The sequence below is a fragment of the Balaenoptera ricei genome, chromosome 6 (assembly GCF_028023285.1).
Source record: "Balaenoptera ricei isolate mBalRic1 chromosome 6, mBalRic1.hap2, whole genome shotgun sequence".
In the NCBI taxonomy this organism is placed as follows: domain Eukaryota; kingdom Metazoa; phylum Chordata; class Mammalia; order Artiodactyla; family Balaenopteridae; genus Balaenoptera; species Balaenoptera ricei.
This window is the reverse complement of record NC_082644.1, coordinates 33,727,645-33,749,525: the sequence shown is the minus strand read 5'-3', so window position 1 is coordinate 33,749,525 and position 21,881 is coordinate 33,727,645. Positions and strand designations below refer to the sequence as shown.

The following is a 21,881-nucleotide window of genomic DNA, read 5'->3' as shown; positions in this document are numbered from 1 at the left end:
ACTAATTCAACTTGATTTAATTTGATTTAGTCTGATTACTGATTCAATATTTTTATAATACTTATAGGTCTCTTCAGATTTTCTGTTTCTTCATGATTCTATCTTGGTAGATGTCTGTTTCTAGGAATTTGTCCATTTCATCTAGGTTTTTCAATTTGTTAGCATACAATTGTTCATAGTACTCTCACAATTCTTTTAATTTCTGTAAATTTGGTATCTTCTGATTTTAGTTATCTGAGTCTTTTTCTCTTAATCAATATAGTTAAAATTTTGTTGATTTTGTTGAACTTTAAGAAGAACCAACTCTAGTTTTTACTCATTTTTTCTATTCTCTGTTGTTTATCCCTGCTCTAATCTTTATTATTTCCTTCCTTCTGCTAGCATTCGCTTTGACTTTTGCTTCTTTTTCTGGTTACTTCAGGTGTGAAGTTTGGTTGTTAATTTGAGACTTTTCTTTATGTAAGGCTTTTCAACTATAAATTTCTCTCTTAGTACTGCTTTTGCAGCATTTCATAAGTTTTAGTATGTTGTTTTCATTTTCATATGTCTCAAGATATTTTACAATTTCTCTTGTGATATCTTCTTTGACCAATTTGTTGTTAAAGAGTGTGTTTAATTCCTACATATTTGAGAATTTTCCAATTTTCCTTTTGATATTGATTTCTTGTTTCTTTCCTTTGTGATCAGAAAAGATACTTTGTATGATTTGTCTTTCAAAATTTATTAAGACTTGTTTTGTGTCCTAACATGGTATATCATGGAAAATGTTCCATGTACACTTGCAAAAATGTGTATTCTGCTGTTGTTGGATGGTATATTCTGTATATGTTTGTTGGATCCAATTGGTCTATAATGTTGTTCAAATCCTCTATTTCCTTGTTGATCTTTTGTCTGGTTGTTTAATACAGTGTTTAAGTCTCCTAATATTAGTGTAGAGCTGTCATTTTCCCAATCAATTCTGTCAGTGTTTGCTTCATAATATTTGGTGCATATGTATTTATAATTTTGACATATTCTTGGTGAATTGACTCTTTTACCATTATATAATGTTCTTCTTTGTCTCTTGTAACACTTTTTGACCTAAAGTCTATCTTTTCTGTTTGTATAGCCACATTTGATCTCTTTTGATTAATATTTGCATGGAGTTTTTTTTTTTCTATCCTTTCATTTTCAAGTTATATATGTCCTTAGATCTAAAATGAGTAACTAGAAGAGTATATACAACATATAGTTGGATCTTGTTTTCTTTATCTTTTCTACCAGATAAAGAACTAGAGATTTTGATTCATTTACATTTAATGTAATTACTGATAAGCAAATCAGTCTGCCATTTTATTTGTTTTCTATATCTTTTTTGTTCCTCACTTCCTCCATTAGATCTTCTTTTGAGCTTAATCAGTCTTATTTAGTGTACTGTTTTGATTCTGTTCTCATTGCCTTTTTCTGTGTATTTTACACTTATATTCTTAGTGGTTATTCTGGTGATTACAGTTAATATCTTAAATTTTAACAATATATTTTGAATTAATACCAACTTAGTTCAATAATATAGAAATTAGTCTCAGTAGTATACAATTGAACTCCTTTACAGCTCAGTCCCTTCCACTTTATGTTTTATTGTTGCAACATACATCTTTATACATTGTGCCCATTGACGTAGATTTGTAATTACTGTTTTATGCATTTGTCTTTTAAATCATATACAAAAAAAAGTTACAACCCAAAATACAACAACACTGGCTTTTATATTTACTTATTTAATTATCTTTATCAGTATTCTTTATTTCATCATTTGGCTTTGAGTTAATGTCTAGTGTCCTTTTATTTCAACCTGAAGGACTCCTTTTAACATTTTTTAGGACTGGTGTAGTGAAAGCAAACTCCCTATTCTTCTGTTTATCCTGGAATATATTATTTCTCCCTCATTTCTGAAGAACAATTTTGTTGGATATAGAATTCTTGATTGATGGTTTACTTCTTTGAGCACTTTACATATGTCTTCGCACTGCTCTCTGGCTTCCATGGTTTCTGATGGGAAATTTGTTGCTAATTTTATTGAGGATCCCCTGTACTTGACAAGTTACTTCTCTCTTGCTGCTTTCTAGATTCTCTCTTTGGCTATGGCTTTGGCTTTTGACAGTTTGAGTATAATGTGTCTTGGTGTGTATCTCTTTGTGTTTATCTTACTTGGGACTTGATTGAGCATCTTGTATGTGTAGTTTCATGTCTTTTACCAAATTTGGAATGTCTCAGCCATTATTCAAATATTCTTTATCCCTCTTTCTTTTTCTCTTCTCTTTCTGGCACTCCCATTATGTGTATGTTTATATGTGTGATGGTGTTCCACAGGTTTCTTAGGTACTACTCACTTTTGTTCGTTCTTTTTTCTTTCTGGTCCTCAGACTGTAGAATTGAAAATGTCCTGTCTTCAAGTGTGTTTATTCTTGATTCTGCCTGCTCACATCTGTTGTTTGAAAGCCTCTAGTGGCTTGTTCATTTTTGATTATTGTACTTTTCATGTCCAGAATTTCTATTTGGTTCCTTTTATAGTTTCTATCTCCATATTTATATTCTGTAATTTCTTCATACAGTTTGTTCCCAGTTTTATTTATTCTTTTGTCCATGGCTTCCTTTAGCTCTTTTACCCTATTAAGACATTTGGTTTAAAGTCTAGTAAGTCCAACGTCTGTTCTTCCACAGGGACACTTTCTCTTAATTTCTCTTTTCTTGTAAACGGGCCATCCTTTCTTGTTTCTTTGCATGCCTCATCATTTTTGTTGTAAATAGGACATTTAAAATACTATAATGTGGACACTCTGGAATAAAATTATTTCCTATCCTCAGGGTTTGTTACTGTTGCTTCCTGTAGGTTGTAATTGTTTTGTTGTTGTTGTTTAATGGCTTTTATAAATTAATTTTTAAGACTACATTCTGTGTCTTGCATAGCCTCCGAAATGTGTTTCTTAGCTTGTATTCATCTAGTGGTTTGACAGAGATTACTTAAACACCATGTTTAAGTTGTCTCTTTTTTGGCTTAGCATTTGTGTGGTTGCATTGTTGACTATCTTCCAGAGTTTTGATAAAGTTGATTCTGAGTTTTTGCTATTAATTAATTTATTTAAATTTTTTGGTGTTTCTATGAAGGGATTGGCCCTTGAGGCCCTCCACTCCCCCATTTTCACTGGCATCATTCAACGGTTCTAAAGGCTTTAACATTTTGACTATCCTTATAGGATATGTTTCCAATATGAGTCCTCTGATCGCTAATATTGAGGAGCCATTTCACTTTTTCAAATATTGATGGTGTAGTGTCATATTTATGGGCCATTTTTCTTGAAGAAAATATATTTATGCCCAGATTTCATGTTTCCTTAGAAACTTTCTCTTGCTCTGTAGAAAGTTTTTTTGGTGGTGAATAAAACTTGTCACAAGTATTTTCTTTATTCTTTGCTCTTTTGTAAGAGATTATCAGGTTGATAGTCTTTTAAAAATGAGGAAAATATTAAAATTTCTTAGGAATCTTAACATCTTTCTTATGGAGTTGGGCTTATATATCTAGGCCCTATTGTTAAATAGACACTTTGATTTCTGGTCTAGCATCCGGATAACAACATAATTATAAGTGTATATTTTCTATACTCTCTTTGTTTGGAAAAAATCTGTCTGGAAAAATTTTCTGTGTTTGAAAAGTGGAGAAGAAACTGGCACTGAATAACCATAGGTATTTAGCATTTTAGAAATAATAAGTTTTGAAGCCTAGTAATGAAGGAAAATAAGGGAAGGGGGGGTCAATGAGTAGAGAACAATGGGTTTTAGGATTGGTTAATTGTGGGAACTGGCAAATCAGACAATAGGATGAATTAAACAAAGATTATGAACAGTAAGTAGAATAAAAAGGAAAATCAATGCATGATCAGGATAAGGGTATTATTGGGAAGGAATAATAGGGTCTATATTCTCAAATTGTCACATACAGATTATAGTGATAGGATACTTATTAGTCTATATGCTTACAAGTTTCATTTCTCTCTTTTCCATTCTATACATCCTCAAAATAAAGTTAAAATGGGAAAAATTACCTATATTTAAGAGACTAGACTTACAGCACAAGCTCTAATTTTCTTGGTTTTTATTCACAGATACACAAATGCAGAAGAGGAAGTATAAAACTGGTGGAAGTAAAAGTCATCTTTCCACCTGGACTGGGTTTTTTGCTCTATCTTGGCTCTGATATCTTTATTTATTATATCAGTGTTGTTCAACAGTGATCTTCCTCATCATCAAATTTTAATTTCCCTCTTTTTAATTTGTTCACTCATTTTTGCCATTCCAGTCATTCTCCTGACTGGTCTTTAACTCTTTTATCCATCTACTTCACAAGATATCTAGTTTTGTTATGTTTCCCAGACTTTCAAAAATTTATTTTGATACTGATGTTTCAAGTTACATGTGGCGACAGTCTTTCAAAAGATATGCCCACCTGATTATACCTGTCCCACTGTGGAAAATGAATTTTTGTTTCACACACATTCTCAGATTACAAATTCTTGACTCTGTACATTGAACCCACAGTCATAACCAGGAATTATAATCCTCCCTATCAACCACTTACTTGATGACTTGAGGTAAGTTATTGAATGTTTTCATATTATATAGAAAAATATAAATTTCCAGTTTGCCACTTACTAGTCACGTAACTTAGAAGTATTGAATGTCTCTGAACTTCAGTGTCTATTAAACTGCGGATGAGGATACATATCCTGCACTTTTGTCAGGTAGTATTAGATGTGAGTATAAGAACCTGACACAAAATAGGTACTTAGTAAATGGAACTTTCTATTACGTAACCACATATAGCATATCACACACATATATACATACACACTTTATTTTTTCAGGGGATATAACTTCAGCTCTGAGCGTCTTTATTTTTTGAAGGTTATTGAGTTATTGCTGATGAATAAAAATTGTATACATTAGAAGTGATGGATATGTTAATTAACTTGATTGTGGTAATTATTTCACAAAGTATATGTATATTAAATCTTTGAAAAATCATTGTACGTTGTACATCTTTGAAAATCATGTTTTACAATCAAGCTATCTAGTTTTTATTGACTCTGAGAATCTTATACATACTCTTTATGTTTATCATAAAAGTTTTTGTGTATACTTGATTTTTATTATCCTGCTACTACCCACATTCCACAGAACAATGTCAGGCCTATGATAAAGACCTAATATGGCCCTGAGCTCACTGCTTTAAGTACCAACAAATGGAAGAATTAAGAGACAGCATTCTAGAAAAAGTTTTATACCAACTGCATGCACATTAGCTGTCATGCCACCACTCCAAAGTCCACTTTGTTATCTGTTCTAGTCTAGACAAGCTATTTGTCCCTCTTAAATTTTTCATTTCCAAACATAATCTTGTACTCAGAATATCTAACAAGCTCTGCATTCCATCCAAATAACAAAAACTTGATGGTACTCTGGATATTTTTATTGCTTCATTGCAATGAAGTCTTTTGTCTTTGACCTGGAGTCTTTTATCTTCTGCCAACATCCATTAAACTAGTTTGTGTATAGGGTAAAATTTCATACCTTTTACAGTTCTTAAAAGTTGTAAACTAGAATCTTATATAATTCCAAAGAGTATCTATTTGTGTAGATTTTTGCTATCTGCTGATGTAGCCACTAGCTACATTGAACATCTTTACATTTAAATTATTAAATGCAATTAAAAATTCATTTCCTCAGTCACACTAGCCACGTTTAAAATGCTCAGTAGCTACAGGTAGCAAGTAGCTACCATATTGGACAGTGCAGGTATAGAACATTACCATCATTGGAGCAAGTTTATTAGACAGCTTATTTAGACATTATCTAACCAATGAAAAAATTAGTACATTTACTCTCTTTTCCTATCCATACTTTAATCTCCAAATTTAGTTGCCTTCATATTGTTCCTTAGTTTTTATCTTTTAATGTTATGTATAGTTATATTATTTAATTTATCAGATTTAAGTCATATTCTTGGTGTCTACCTTTGAAAAAATGAGAAAATAAGAAATTTTATGTTCCGTACCCTACCATATACCTTACTCTTTCACTTTAAATATGTTTTTCTAAACTTCCAACAGTAAGGATTATAAAAGGAGCATCTTTAAAAATGTTAAGTATCCACTTCTTACTATTCTAGGATTTAATTTACCCCAAATACTGTAATGTAAGTGCCTGATATTAAGCTTTTGATTGCCAAGGCATCTATTTTAAAATATATCCTTCTTGAATAAACATACTGCCATTTGTATGACACAGTTACTAGTGAAAAAGCCAGATAAGAACTTAAGCTTCCCCCACCCACTTTCAGACCCTGGGTAACCTAGGTAACTGATGGCTTGATTGACCCCCTCTTCTCCTTTCTTATACCCTAATTCCCACTCTTGTGCTTTCAATTAGCCAATAAAGAGTGAACCTGCAAAACTCTAGACACCCCACCGTTGGACCCTAATAAAGGCAAATCCCAGGTCTGCTTATGCTTTCTCTCTCCCTCGCTCTCTCTCTGCTACCTGAAATCTCACTTTATGGCCCTTAGGCATGCCATGTACCCTCTAGTACCTATGAATAATAAATCTTTTCCCTCAAAGGTCCCTGATGGTTTGTGCTAAAGTATGTCTTGCAATTATAAGAACCACAAGGGTAGGTTCAGCCACAACTTTGAGCCCAGTGGAGGAAATATCTGTGGGAGCTTGATGTGAGTAATATTGGGCCAGGTGCATGCCCAAGAGCATAAACAAGAGCATCACTATTTTTTTTAAGACTTTTTTTTTTTTTTGATGTGGACCATTTTTTAAAGTCTTTATTGAATTTGTTACAATATTGCTTCTATTTTATGTTTTGGTTTTTTGGCCACAAGGCATGTGGAACTTAGTTCCCTGACCAGGGATTGAACCCATGCCCCCTGCAGTAGAAGTGCAAAATCTTAACCACTGGACTGTCAGGGAAGTCCTGAGCATCACTATTAATAGGCTGAGACTGACACAACAGATACTTTCTGCCAGTATTCAATAACTCATCTGGGCCCTTCTCTTCAGAAATTCTTCCTCTAATAACAATGGAGGTTCTCCTTGATCCAACTTGAATATCACTTAAGGTTTTGTAAAACAGATTTGTTATTTTATTTTATTTATTTTTTATTCTGGGAAGACTACAACATGAGATCTACTCTAACACATTTTAAAGTGTATAATACAGTATTGTTAACTGTAGGTACAATGTTGTACAGTAAATCTCTATCATCTTGTATAACTGAAGCATTATATATGTTGAACAGCAGTTCCCCATTTCCTCCCTTCCCAAGCCTTTGGCAACCACTATATTACTCCCTGTTTCTATGAATTTATTTTATATTTTTTAATATACATGAAATTATGCAGTATTTGTCCTTTTGTGACTGTCTTAGTTCACTTACTATAAGGTTCTCTAGGTTCATCCATGTTGTCACATTTGGCAAGATTCCTTTCCTTTTTAATGATAATATTCCATTGTATGTATATAACACATATTCTTTGTTCATCTATAAATGGACATTTAGGTTTTCATATCTTGGCTGTTTTGAATAGCACTGCAATGAACATGTAAGTGCAGGTATCTCTTTGAGATCCTAATTTAAATTTTGAATACATACCCATAAGTAGGATAACTAGATCATATGGTAGTTCTATTTTTAATTTTTCTGAGAAACCTCCATACCATTTTCCATACTGGCTGCCCCATTTTACATTTCCAGCAACAGTGTACAAGGGTTCCAGTTTCTCCACAGTGCAGTTTAAATGAAAAATAATTTAGGTTATTGTCCAGCCACATGGATTTTGATGCTTCTGAAGGTAGAGAAAGATACAACTTCAGTACTGGTCAAATGAAGTTTTCATATTAACTTTTTGGGAGGAGGTGACAACAAAAGCATTTTTGCGTTGTCCAAATGGGATCAATCATCTTAGACCCCTGAATCACAAGCCTAAATGACATTAAACTTTAATAAAAGTCCATGTGTTTTTAAAAAAAGGATTGGAAAATGACTTCACTTCTGGCCATAATGGAATTATAGGAAAGACCTTTATTTTATCATTTTAAACAACTGGAAAACTATGAAATAAAGGTGTTAGACATCAGACAACAGGCAGTGCAGGATGGTGATCTCTTTGACAAGGAAAACAAATGAAGTGGAAATATATGGTTGTCACAACCTACTACCTGGAGCTTTTCCAGGCAATAGGACACAAAAAGGAAACTAATAACCTCCCTGGTAATTTCACTGACTTAAGGAGACAGAATTCAGAGTTGATATAGGTGAATGGACTAGAATTTATATGAAAAAAAATCACAGAGAAAAAAGAGATGACCAAAGGAAAAGCTATGAGAATTGGCAGAAAGTTCTCTTTGAGTATTTGGCAGAATATTGGCCTGTGTATACATGTAAGGAAACTATCCAAGGTCAAGGAAAGAACTACCAGAAAGGAATAGGCTGAAAAACCAAAAACCAAAACCACATACAGCTGAAAATAGTTTGTGTTTCCACCAGCCAGTATAGAAAGACCTCTTATATATGGGTGACTGTGTAGAGTTCTCATAACTTTGTTGCCTTAGTAAAGGGGCCAAAGTAATCCTAGAGTAAAGGATGGTCCAGACCCTTCATAATGAACCCTAAAAGCCATTCTTGAAAGGATCAAACTGATTCCAAGTGACTTAACTGCATGTGAAAATAAAGTTCCAAAATACTTTAAAAATTAACTCAGAATATAGCACTCAACAATGTAAATTCACATTATCTACCATCTAATAAAAAAACTACCAGTTATGCGAAGAAGCAGAAAAATACAACCTAAAACCAGGAGGGAAAAAAAAGTAGAAACAGAACAAGAAATAAACCATGTGATAAAAATTAAAAGACAGGAGCTTCAGTGTCGGGCACAATGGTTTTGCACTAGGAACTCTGGTTTGAGGGGTTGGGGCAAGGCCTCTGCCCACGGCCCCCTACAAGCAAGTGAAACTAGACGAAACACACACACACACACAAAAATTAAAAGACATAGATGTTAAAATAACTCATAAATATACTCCATATGTTTAATAAGATAAAGGAAATTATGAACATGAGAAAAGATATGGAAGGTATAAAAAAGACCCAAATTGAACTTTAAGAAATTAAAAATAATTTTTCAAAAATCCAACACTGGATTGGATTAACAGATCAGACACTGCAGAATAAATGATTAGTGAAGTTATAAAGAAGATGTGAGATCTATCTATCTATCTATATAGATAGATAGATCTCACATCTAGATATATATGGAATATTACTCATCCATAAAAAAGAATAAAACTTTGCCATCTGCAATGACATGGATAGACCTAGAGGACATACTAAGTGAAATAAATCAGAGGAAGATACTGTATGATCTCTCTTATATGTGGAATCTAAACAAAAGAAAAGGAAAAAAACAAGCTCATATATAAAGAGAACAGATTGGTGGTTTCCAGAGGTTGGGATGGGTGTTGGGAGAAGTGGGTGAACTGTTTGTTTTTTTGCTGTTGTTTAAATGTTTTTAAAAAGACAGCATAAAAAATTACAGACCAATATCGCTTATGAATACTGATGCAAAAATCCTCAAGAAAATACTAGCCAACTGAATTCAGCAAACTATTAAAAGTATCATGACCAAGAAAGATCTACTCCCAGAATGCATGGATGGTTCCATATGAAATTCAATCAATTTAATACACCATATTCCCTGAAGGAAGGGAAAAAATAAACACAATTGATGTATAAAGACATTTGACAAAAGTCAACACCCTCTCATGATTAAAAATCTTAATAAATGAGGAATAAAAGGAAACTTCCTCAACATCATAAAGACCATATATGAAAAATTCACAGCCAACGTCATATTTGATGGTGAAAGACTTTTCCATGAGATCAGAAATAGGACAAGGATGCCTGCTTTTGGCACTTCTACTCAGCATAGTATTTGATGTTCTGGCTATAGCAACTGGATAAGAAAAGAAATAACAAGAAGTCCAAATTGGAAAGGAAAAAGTAAAATTATCTCTGTTCACAGAAAACATAATCTTTATGTATAAGACCATAAATATTCCATTACAAAAACCTATTAGACCTAATAAATTTGACAAGTTTCAGGATACAAAATAAACACACAAAAATCAGATGCATTTCTATACACTAAAAATGAACAAGCTGAAAAGGAATAAGGAACCAATTCAATTTACAATAGCATCTAAAAGAATAAAATACTTAGCAATAAATTTAATGAAGAAGGTGAAAGACTTGTACACTGAAAACTAAAAAATGTTGCTGAAAGAAATTAAAGAAGATATAAATAAATGCAAAGACATCCTATATCCACAGGTTAGAATATTTAATATCATGAGGTTGGAAATACTCCCAAAGCTGACTACAGTTTCAATACAATCTCTAGCAAAATCCCAGTGACGTTTTTGCAGAAATAGAAAAACCCATCCTAAAATTCATATGGAATCTCAAAGGACCATGAATAGTCAAAGCAATCTTCAAAGTAACAAAGTTGGAGATCTCACACTTGTTGATTTCAAAACTTACTTCAAAGCTACAGAAATCAAAAGAATACTGGCATAATATAGACATATGGACCAGTGGAATAGAATATAGAGCTCAGAATTAAATCCTCATTTATATGGCTAATTTATTTTCAAAAGTGTTACCAGGACTATTCAATGGGGCAAGGAGAGTCTTTTCAACAAAAAATGCTAGAAAACCTGCATATCCACATGTAAATGAATAAATTGGATCCTTATGTTACACCATATACAAAAATTAACTCAAAATGAATCAAAAACCTAAATGCAAGAGCTAAAACTATACGTCTCTTAGAAGGGAAAAATCTTCATGACATTGGTTGGGGAAATGTTTTGAATATTGTACAAAGAGACAAGGCAACAAAAGTAAAGAGTAGATAAATTGGATTTAATCAAAATTTTTAAGTTTTGTGAATCAAAGGATACTATCAAGAGAGTGAAAAGACAACCCACAGAATGAGAGAAAATATTGGCAAATCATATATCTGATAGAAGTTTAGTATCCAGAATATATAAAGAACTACAATAAAAAACAACAAGACAATCAACCTAATTAAGAAATGGGCAAAGGATTTTTAAAAATTTATTTATTTTTATTTATTTCGTTGCTGCACACGGGCTTTCTCTAGTTGCAGCGAGTGGGGGCTACTCTTCATTGTGGTGCACAGGCTTCTCATTGTGGTGGCTTCTCTTGTTGCGGAGCACAGGCTCTAGGTGTGCGGGCTTCAGTAGTTGTGGCTTGCAGGCTCTAGAGTGCAGGCTCAGTAGTTGTGACGCACTGGCTTAGTTGCTCCGCGGCATGTGGAATCCTCCTGGACCAGGACTCAAACCAGTGTCCCCTGCATTGGCAGGTGGATTCTTAACCACTCTGCCACCAGGGAAGCCCTGGGCAAAGAATTTGAATTAGACGTTTTTGCCAAAGAAGATACACAAATGGCCTATAAGCACAAGAAAATATGCTCGACATCACTAGTCATTAGGGAGATGCAAATATATGTCACAATTAAAAACCAATTCACACCCATTTAGGATGGCTATTATTGAAAAAATGTAAAATAGCAAGTGTTGGTGGGGGGAAATTGGAACCCTTGTGCAATGCTGGTGGGAATGTGAAATGGTACAGCCTGTGTTGGAAGACAGTTTGGTAGTTCGTCAACAAGTTAAACATAGAATTATCATATGATTCCATTTCTAGGTATATACCCAAAATAATTAAAAGCAGAGATTCACACAGATACCTGTACACCAATGTCCATGGCAGCATTATTCACAATAGACCAAAGTTGAAAGCAACCCAAGTGTCTGGCAATGGGTGAATGGATAAACAAAATGTGATATACATATACCACAGAATGTTACTCAGCCTTAAAAAAGAATGAAATTCTGCTACTTGCTAGAACATGGATGAACCTTGAAACATCATGCTAAGTGAAATAAGCCAGATACAAAATGACAGATAACATATGGTTCCACTTATATTAAGTACCTAGAACTCATAAAAGCAGAAAGTAGAATACAGATTACTGATACATACGGGTGTGCACACCACACGTCACCTGAGATATCTAAACTTTTTTCACCTGGATGATGAAAATAGTAAAAGTATGAATGTAAAGTCTTTTACCTGCCTCTGAAGGCCTCTAAAAGTACTATTTTGAATTTTTTTAATATGAGAAGTTTAACTTCTAAGCTAGAGAAGGAATGAATTGGGAATAGTTACTTAATGGATACAGACTTTCTGTTTGAGATGAGCAATTTCCAAAAATGGGTAGTAGTGATGGTTGTATAACATTGTGAGTGTACTTAATGTCACTGAACTGTACACTTAAAAATGGTTAAAATGGTCAATTTTATGTTACATACAGTAAAAACAAAGAAATGAAACATGGCATATGTCCTGGAGGGAGCATGTCTTTTTTTCCCATAGGGTCTATGCAAACTTGCCAGAATTTTCATGCTCTCTTTTCACCATTTTCTAATTATTTTCCTTCCAAGGGATTGCAGGATAGAATTCATTTCAATTTCTGGAGACTTCCTTAACAGGTGAGCCAAGTTTCCCTTTATAAGTTTTGATCTTCAGAGCTCTAATTATTTAAAGTACATATATGTCAAAACAAAAATAAGATGAAAATTACTGGATATTTGTTTACGCTTAGCACCAAGAAAAGGGCCTCAGATGTTAGAAACTTAGCAATAAAATTTTTGTATTAATCTGAATAAATACATATATGTGTCACTGTGTGATCCTAACTTGCTATAGCCTTAAAAAAAAAAAAATTCAACCACCCTTACCATGAGATCTGTTTTATGCTTGGGTTTTCATAAAATCCTTAAGGTCCAAATGAAATATTGCACATTTTAAGTTCAAAACATTGTCCTAAAATAGTGCATTTATTGAGGCTTAGGAAATTTCTACTTAAAACCAAAAGTAAATACAAAGCTATGCTTTCTGGTGGGAGCTGTTCCCTCTGTTCACCCCCCACCCCACCCTGTGGGCTCTAGTTGTGAAGATAAGATGTTCTTCTGGCAGCTGCTGAGTAACTCCTGAAGTGCCTCAGAAAACTCATTGGTCTATGTTTCTGTTGAAAAATGTCTAATAGCGTTTGGGCAAAATTTATAGTGAAGAGAAAAAAAATAAGTTAAATTATGTTGTGAGTGAGTCTCTGAGCTAACTAATTGTATGTATTGTTGTAAAAATGTGTAATTAGAATTCATATGTTAACATGTTTGAACTGAAAATGCTTATAAAGTGTTATCATGTTGGTAAGCAATTTAAAAATCATCTCAGTGACCTTAGCTGCTGGAGTAAGCCAAGGTTGATAAGCCCCAACAAAATTCAAGGGCCTGCTTGGATTTTACTTGCAAAATTTCTTGAAACAATGTAGATGGACTCATAATATTGAATCCCTCTGACAAAGGAAAAAATGCTGTCTTTTACAAAGTAAAGAATTCTCCTGATACAAAAATTGTAACTTCTTCAAAACTTGGTCCATTTTTCTTGAGGTAAAAGAGGTCACACTTAACGGGACTTTGGCCCCACCTACTCCGGATAGATTGACTAGGTCAGACTTTTAACCCCTTTGTCCCAAAAGATGATAAGATTGCAATGCCTTTTTGGCAGGCCAACTACCTAGGTATGGAATAGGACTCTGACAAGCGGACCTGCATCTTGTTGCTGAACTGTTTAGTGACAAGGAGACAAATAGATTTTGACTGTCATCCAGGAGACACCTGGTGAGTTGTATCAATACTTAGAGAATAAGGAGGGAGGATCCCACAAAGTTAAAAAAGAATCCATGGTTGTTGTTCACCCTTCTACATTACCAGAAAGAGAACCCACTTTTCCTCTGATCCATGGTGGTAACTATAGAAAATACTCTCTGGTGATCAAGGGAAGTTTAGTTACTCAGAGATGAAGTGAGGTTCATTCTTTAAATGAATGGGAAAAGAGAAATTAGAGAGAGGTTCTGGCAAAACTCCATTGAGACTATTGAAATTTGGCTTATCTGGCTAGCACATAAAGTAGCCTTGCAAGTTTTGCTGGATGACAAGGAATGGGCATCACTCAGTCGCTAAGTGATCAAGACTATGCTCCAAGCCACCATGCCCCAAGCCACTATCCCCACCACAACATGAGTAGGAAGAACATGTAAAGACTGATCAGCTCTTTCTGAAGTGGGTCTTGGCATCCATTATTAAACAGTAGGGTACCTGACATGATTCTATTATCTGATAAGCATTGTGGGTGGCAATAGGGGAAGCTAAAACTTCCTTAGGATCACCATAACACTGATCTGGGCTTACAATGAAAAACATGAACATCCAGGTAATAAGATAGTCACCCAGGGTCAGACTGACTGGTTTGTTCAATTGATGCTGCCAGACAATCTGAGAAATTTTTCTTTTGTGCCTCAGAGAAAGCCTCCAAAAAACTGATTCAGCCACTGGACAACAAGTTCCCCAGAATAGAAGCTTTAACACAGGTCAAGGTAAGTATTATTCAGGCTAAGGGAGGCAAGAAAGAAAATGAAGAAAAGGATCATGTGGACCTGGCTATTAAGCCAAAGTGTTCCAAAAGAGGAGATTGATAGTTTTTCTTTAGAAATTAGTAACAGAAGTAACTTGGGGAATGCTCAAATATTTGTAAAATAAACAGCACACATCTGTATAAACAATGAATTAGAGAAGACACCAGAAAGAAAAAATAAATATCTTGACCTAAATAAAAATGAAAAGAACATACCAAAATATTTGGGATTCAGCTAAAGGAATGCCTGAAGAAAGTATATAATATTCCGTTGCTTATATTAAAACAGAAGAAATATGTAAATAACTGATCTAGCCTCTATCTTAAAAAGCTAAAGAATATATTAAACTCAAATTATTAGAAGATGAGAAATGGAAAAGACAAGCACTAAAACTTATAAACTAAAAAGACAGAAAAATAGAGAAAAATCAATAAAACCAAAACCTGGTTCTTCAAAAATATTGATACACTTAATAAACATCTAGCCGGACTGATAGGAAAACATGAAGGAAGACCCAAATTACTCAAAGTAGGAATGAAATATGGGGTATCACTACAGATCCTACAGATAATAAATGGAGAATAGGTATATTATAGACAATTATGCTAAAATTTTAGTTACGAAGATGAAATGGACAAGTTTCTTAAAGAGCATAATGTACAAAATTCACTCAAGAAATAGATAAGATGAATAGCACTATATCAAAGAAATTTAATTCATAATGGAAATCATGTACCAAGACCACTGTTTCATGTTTCCACAAAGAAAACTTCAGGCCATGATGGCTTTAATGGTGAATTCTACACAACTGTTAACAAGAAATAATGTCAATTATACACTAACACTTAGAAAATAGAAAATCTGATGACACTTCCCAATGCATTTTCTGTGGTGAGTGTTACCATGAAGTAAGAATCATAAGATATTACAAAAAGAGGAATATATAAATATCCCTTTAAAACCTAGATACAAAAAATCCTTAACAAACTTGCTTATGAGGATGTAGGACAATGGAACTCTCACACTGTTAATGGAAATGCAAAATGGTACAGATACTGTAGATGTTCTCTCTTACCACTTGCATTCAATATTATACTGGCCATCTTAGTTCAATAAAGTTAATAATAATGTTATTATTATTAAACAGAATAAAAACAAAGTAAGAAGTTTATAATCTCCAATGACATTGCCATATATTATACGTAAGATATATAATAGTCTCCAAAACATCTATAACTCTATATTCTACCAACAAACAATCACAAGAGAAAGTTAAAGTTGATCTAAATAAATCTCCCTGGATCAGAAAACTCAATATTGTGATGGTATAATTTCTCCTCACATTGATCTATAGTGTCAAGGTAATACTCCTAATTGGAATCTCAACAGGGATTTTAGAGAAAATGACAAATGATTCTAAAATTTACATGAAAAAAGTAAAAAAAATCATAATAGCAAAACAACAAAACAAACAAGAAGAACTTTACCTGCTTAATTTCAAAACTTAATACAAATGTATATTGATCAAGAGTGTGGCATTTGTGTGAAGATAAATACATAGATCAATGGAACAAATATGAAGTCCAGAAGCAGACCCACATATAACCAATTCTCTGAAAAGATGCAAGGCAAGTCATTGTGGGAAAGGATAATCTTTTGAGGAAATTGCAAAGATATAATTGAATATATATTTTAAAATGACCTTAAACTCTTGCTTCATACCATATAAAGCAATTAAATGGAAATAGATTATAGAACTAAATGTAACACTTTAAAACTATAAAACTTCTAGAAGGCAATTTAGGAGAAAATCTTAATCTTCAGTAAGGCAAAAATTTCTTAAAAAGAGCACAAAAAGTATGAAGTATAAAGAAAACGATGATTAAAAATTGGACTTCATCAAAATTTAAGACTTCTCCTTAAAAACACTGTTAAAGGGCTTCCCTGGTAGCGCAGTGGTTGAGAATCTGCCTGCCAATGCAGGGGACACGGGTTCGAGCCCTGGTCTGGGAAGATCCCACATGCCGCAGAGCAACTAGGCCCGTGAGCCACAACTACTGAGCCTGCGTGTCTGGAGCCCATGCTCTGCAACAAGAGAGGCCGCGATAGTGAGAGGCCCACGCACGGCGATGAAGAGTGGCCCCCACTTGCCGCAACTAGAGAAAGCCCTCACACAGAAACGAAGACCCAACACAGCCAAAAATAAATAAATAAATAATTTTTTAAAAAAAAACGCTGTTAAAGAATCAAGAAGGGAATCCTCAGCCTTGGGGCAGTGGATGAGGAGGGTTATAGGTATGGAGAAATATTTACAATATATTTATCTTGATAAAAAAAAAAAATATATATATATATAGAGAGAGAGAGAGAGAGAATTTATAACATTCTTTAACTTAAAACCAAAAATAGGCCAATATATCAATCAGCACTTGGCATAAAATAGACTTATTAAAGACCATGAAGCATGTGGAAAATGTTCAACATCAGTACCTGTCAGGGATATGAAAGATAAAATCCAATAAGAACTCTATATTTGTTAAAAATAAAATTGGTAATTCCATTCATTGTGAGGAATGTGCAGCCACTAAAATTCTAATACATCCCTGATGGGAATGCAAAGTGACATAGCCTCTTTGGAAATATATGGCAGTTTCATATAAAGTTAAATATACCCTTAATACAAGATACAGCAAACTAAGTCCTCTGTATTTATGCAAGAGAAATTAAAACATTTCCACACTAAAGCTTAGAATTGAATGTTACAATAGTTTTATTCACAAAAGCTAAAAACTTGAAATAACCCAGTCTAGCAAGTGCTGAATAAATAAGCAAATGTGGAATGGCCATACAACAGAGTATTGCTTAGATTAAAAAAAATAAAACAAAACAAAAAATACTTACTGATATATACAGCAAATTGGATGAGCCTCAAAAGCACTATGGCAAGTAAAAGAAGTCAGACACAAAAGAGTAAATACTTTTTTTTGTGATTCCGTTTATATAGACTTCTCGAAAGGCAAAACTATTGTGATAGAAAGCAGACTAGTGGCTGCCAGGGCAAAAGACGTAATGGTGGGAGGCATACAATAAAACTTTTTAGGATGAAGAAAATATTCTATGTCATGGTGATAGATAAAAAAATGATACACTTGTCAAAACTCATTGAATTATACACGCAAAAATACTGAATTTTATTTTGTATAAACTAGACCTCAGTCTAGGTGACAAAAATATTTTTAAGTAAACTACATTGAATTATGTAGGGAATTATGTGGGTTAGTTATATTTACTCACTGAAATGAGGTGGCTGTAGTTCTCTAGTATTACTTACATCTCTGTACAGCGTCCTCTGAGCAGGATCCATTTGCTGCCACTCCTCCTAGGTGTACCCCATAGTCATGTCCTTAAATGACACTGATGGGCATCATAAATGTGCTGTTGGGAACTAATTTTTATTATGTTTACACTTGAAAGTTTAAAACAAAAGTTACAAAGCATATCTATCATGGTCCCAATTTTGTCTTAGACTTTGGGGTCACTCACATAACTAGCACAATATTATTTACATGTCCTAATATATTTTTCTGTTTTTGTTATCTCTAACTATTAAATTTTATTAAAATTTTTTTGCAGGTAATGATATGATCACATGATTTCTCTCCTTTACTCTGTTAGTATGGTGAACTGCACTGATTTTGATTCTTAGCTCAGACTGCATTCTTGAAATAAATGTAATTTGGTCATCACGTGTTAGCTTTTTTATATATTTATTGATTCAGCTTGGTTATCTTGATTCAGAAGTTAATATGGACAACTAAATAAGCATGTATAGCCAGAAACTGTTTAAGCAGTTTTGATGGAGCTGCCCTACCAAATATTCAAACACTTTTTAAAGCCTCAATAATTAAAACAGTGGTCTTGCTACATGATGGAGCATACTGACCTAAACAACAAAAGAGACAATTAGAAATAGATGCAAATATGTACCATTTCTTAAATGTAATAAAGATGATACCTCAAAAGTATGTGGAAAAGCTGGATTTTTCCATAAATGTCATAGGGATAATTTGGTAGCCATCTGGGATAAGAAAGTTAGATCTTTATGCTATTCAGCAGAATAAGCTTCAAATGGATTAGTGTGTAAATGTAAAATAAAGTGAATCAAGTATTAGAAGATAACATGGAAGATTCTTTAACAATTTGTGCCGAAACTGACTATATAAGAAAAGACTTAAATACTTCATTATGAAAATGAAAGCTTTCTTTATGGCAAAGGAAACAATCATAGCAAGGTTAAAATATAAATTATAAATTGAGGTTACTCATCACAGGTAAAGGGCTAATCTCCATAACATATGAAGGGTTAGTAGGCATTGACAAGTGAAAGATCAACAAAATAGTAGAAAATGTGTTACAGAATACAGTACACCAAGAAAGAAATACAAATGGACCACAGAGTGATGCTCTATGTCACTCATGACAAGAGAATTCTGAGAAAAGCTACATGAGACACAACACTTTTAAAATAATTACATTGGCAAACATCCAAAAAGTTTGACAGAACCCTATTTGCAAGGTTGTATGGAAGCAAGCACTCTCACACTCACGCCACTGGTTCCACCTTCAGAATACATCCAATATCAGACCTCTTTAAATTGCCACCACTGCTAAAACTTTAATACCATCATTTCACACTAGGGTTGCTGGAGTAGCCTCCTGTATTGTCCCTGCTTCTATCACTACCACACTGGAGTCTATCATGATACAGTAGAGTGTGTCCTTTCTCACCTCAAAACCCTCTATATCATCTAAATAAATTGGGAAAGATACTGTGTACATGTATTAGAAGGCTTACTAAGATCAAGATTCCTATTCTCCCCCAATTAACTAAAGATTAAATACAATCCAAATCATCTCCCCAAATACATGTTTGTAGCTACTGACAAGCTGATTCTAAAACTGCTAAAAACGCTATTTGGGTGACGATTGAGGAACTTTGAATATGGCCATATTGTACATAATATTATATCCACTATGAATTTTTTAGTGTGATAGTTTTATTTTAACTGTAATAAATGTAGAAAAATGTCTCCTATTTCTTACGAGATATATACTGAATTACTTAAGTGTGAAGTGTCATCATGTTTGCAAATCATGCAAATGTTTCAGCCAAAAAGAAGTGGGAAATGAGCCAAGGAAGTGGAGTGAGAGTAGGGGGCTTGAGAAAGTGACAAAGTGTTGATTGCTGGCTTTAGAAAAATGGTTTTCGTAATACTATAATTTTTTTTCTACAGGTTTAAAAATTTTCAACATAAAAAAGGTGAGAAAAAGGTTTTGGCTTATTTTTCTAGCAGAGTTAGCATAAAAGCCTCGTTTCTGACTTGGATAATGCTCAGTAGAGCAGAACATACTTATTTGATGAACTTCCTGCTAGAATCAGTCTCTTGAAGTTTAAATTTTTTATTCGAAACCTTTTTTTTTTATTTTTTACCAGGGTTTGGAGCATCCATAGCTTTGTCTAGGAAACATATTTCAACAAAGATGTAGTTATTTAACTAGCATGTAGTTATAGTAATATCTTTGTAAACACAGAGATACTATTTTATAGTATATTGTAGTAAAATAGCACATGGAATTATATTGATTCCATAGCTTATTAGAGTAAATATGTATTTAAATATGTTTATGGTTCACAAAAATATTATGTTGTAGACAACTGGCATTGCCATTGCCATTATTAATGAGTGTCTTTTGTTATAAAGCTTGTTTAAAATATACTTAAAAACTTGTTATAAAAATATGACTGCAGTTTGCTATCAAGTACCTAGAGTATACAGAACATCACTAAATTTTTTGGTTTTGAGAACTTTTCAGTGTGCTAGGCTATTATTTTGAACGTAATAATTTTAAAATAATTAATGTATTAATAATTTTAAAATATGTAATACTTTGAATATAGAAGATGAGTTTTAAAAGTTTGGTGACTTCTTTAGATTAAAAGTTGAATGTATTTTTAGCACTTTCCTCAGAAAATAACATATCAAAATGTTAAGTATTTTGACAAACTGGATTTTAATGATTGTACCTTTGATGATTTTTATAGAGGATTTATATTTGAACCACAAGTATATAACAAATCTGTTATATAGATTTATTTTTATTTGGAATAAAAGTCTGTATATTCCAAGTTATGAAGATAGTCTTCTTTGTTATAGAAACATTATTTTTATTGTCTTTCACATTTAGATTTTCAGTACATCTGAGATTGATGTTAGTATATGGTATGAGGTAGGGTTAAAATTCTTTTTTTCCCTTTCAGATATACAATTTACATAGACCATTTATTAAAAAGTCCATACTTACCCACTGCTCTGCAGGGTCACTCTTATCATAAATCATCTAAACATGAATACTCCTATTTCTGTAGTCTGTGTTTTTTCCATTGGTTGAGCCAGTACTAAACTCCTTACATTATTGTTGCTGCATATTGTTTTGTTATTCTACTTTGATCTTCATTAAAACAATCTTGGCTTAACTTAAGCCTGTTTCAGTTCCACAGATTAAGAATCAGTTTATTAGTTATCCTAAAGAAAGTTTTGGTATTTCTATAGGGATTTTATTGAAGACATGAATAAATCTGGGAACAATTAGCATCCTTTCATATTGGTATGTCCAATCCATGAATATTCTACCATTTATATTTTTCACTTTTTACAATAATTCTTGATGGTTTTATATGGAGAGGTCTTGCAGGATTTATTTGTAAGTATTTGATGATTTTTTTTTTACTATCATAATGTGAATGTTTTAAATTATTTTTCCAATATATAGAAATAAGATTATTTTTTTTAACATCTTTATTGGAGTATAATTGCTTTACAATGGTGTGTTAGTTTCTGCTTTATAACAAAGTGAATCAGTTATACATAAACATATGTTCCCATATCTCTTCCCTCTTACATCTCCCTCCCTCCCACCCTCCCTATCCCACCTGTCTTGGTCACAAAGCACCAAGCTGATCTCCCTGTGCTATGCGGCTGTTTCCCACTAGCTATCTATTTTACATTTGGTAGTGTATATATGTCCATGCCACTCTCTCATCCTGTCACATCTTACCCCTCCCCCTCCCCATATCCTCAAGTCCATTCTCTGGTAGGTCTGTGTCTTTATTCCCGTCTTGCCACTAGATTCTCCATGACCTTTTTTTTTCCCTTAGAT

General features: G+C 33.2%; 1 long non-coding RNA gene across 1 annotated transcript in view; it reads left to right on the top strand.

Moving 5' to 3' along the window:
* Positions 1-20,239, top strand: part of LOC132367722 (uncharacterized) — a 46,637-nt gene extending 26,398 nt beyond the window's left edge. The window contains exons 2-6 of the long non-coding RNA XR_009503844.1: positions 4,140-4,625; positions 12,631-12,678; positions 14,551-14,624; positions 19,958-19,983; positions 20,158-20,239. This is a non-coding gene — a long non-coding RNA (uncharacterized LOC132367722). The remainder of the gene's footprint in view (positions 1-4,139; positions 4,626-12,630; positions 12,679-14,550; positions 14,625-19,957; positions 19,984-20,157) is intronic.
* Positions 20,240-21,881: the final 1,642 nt, after the last annotated feature.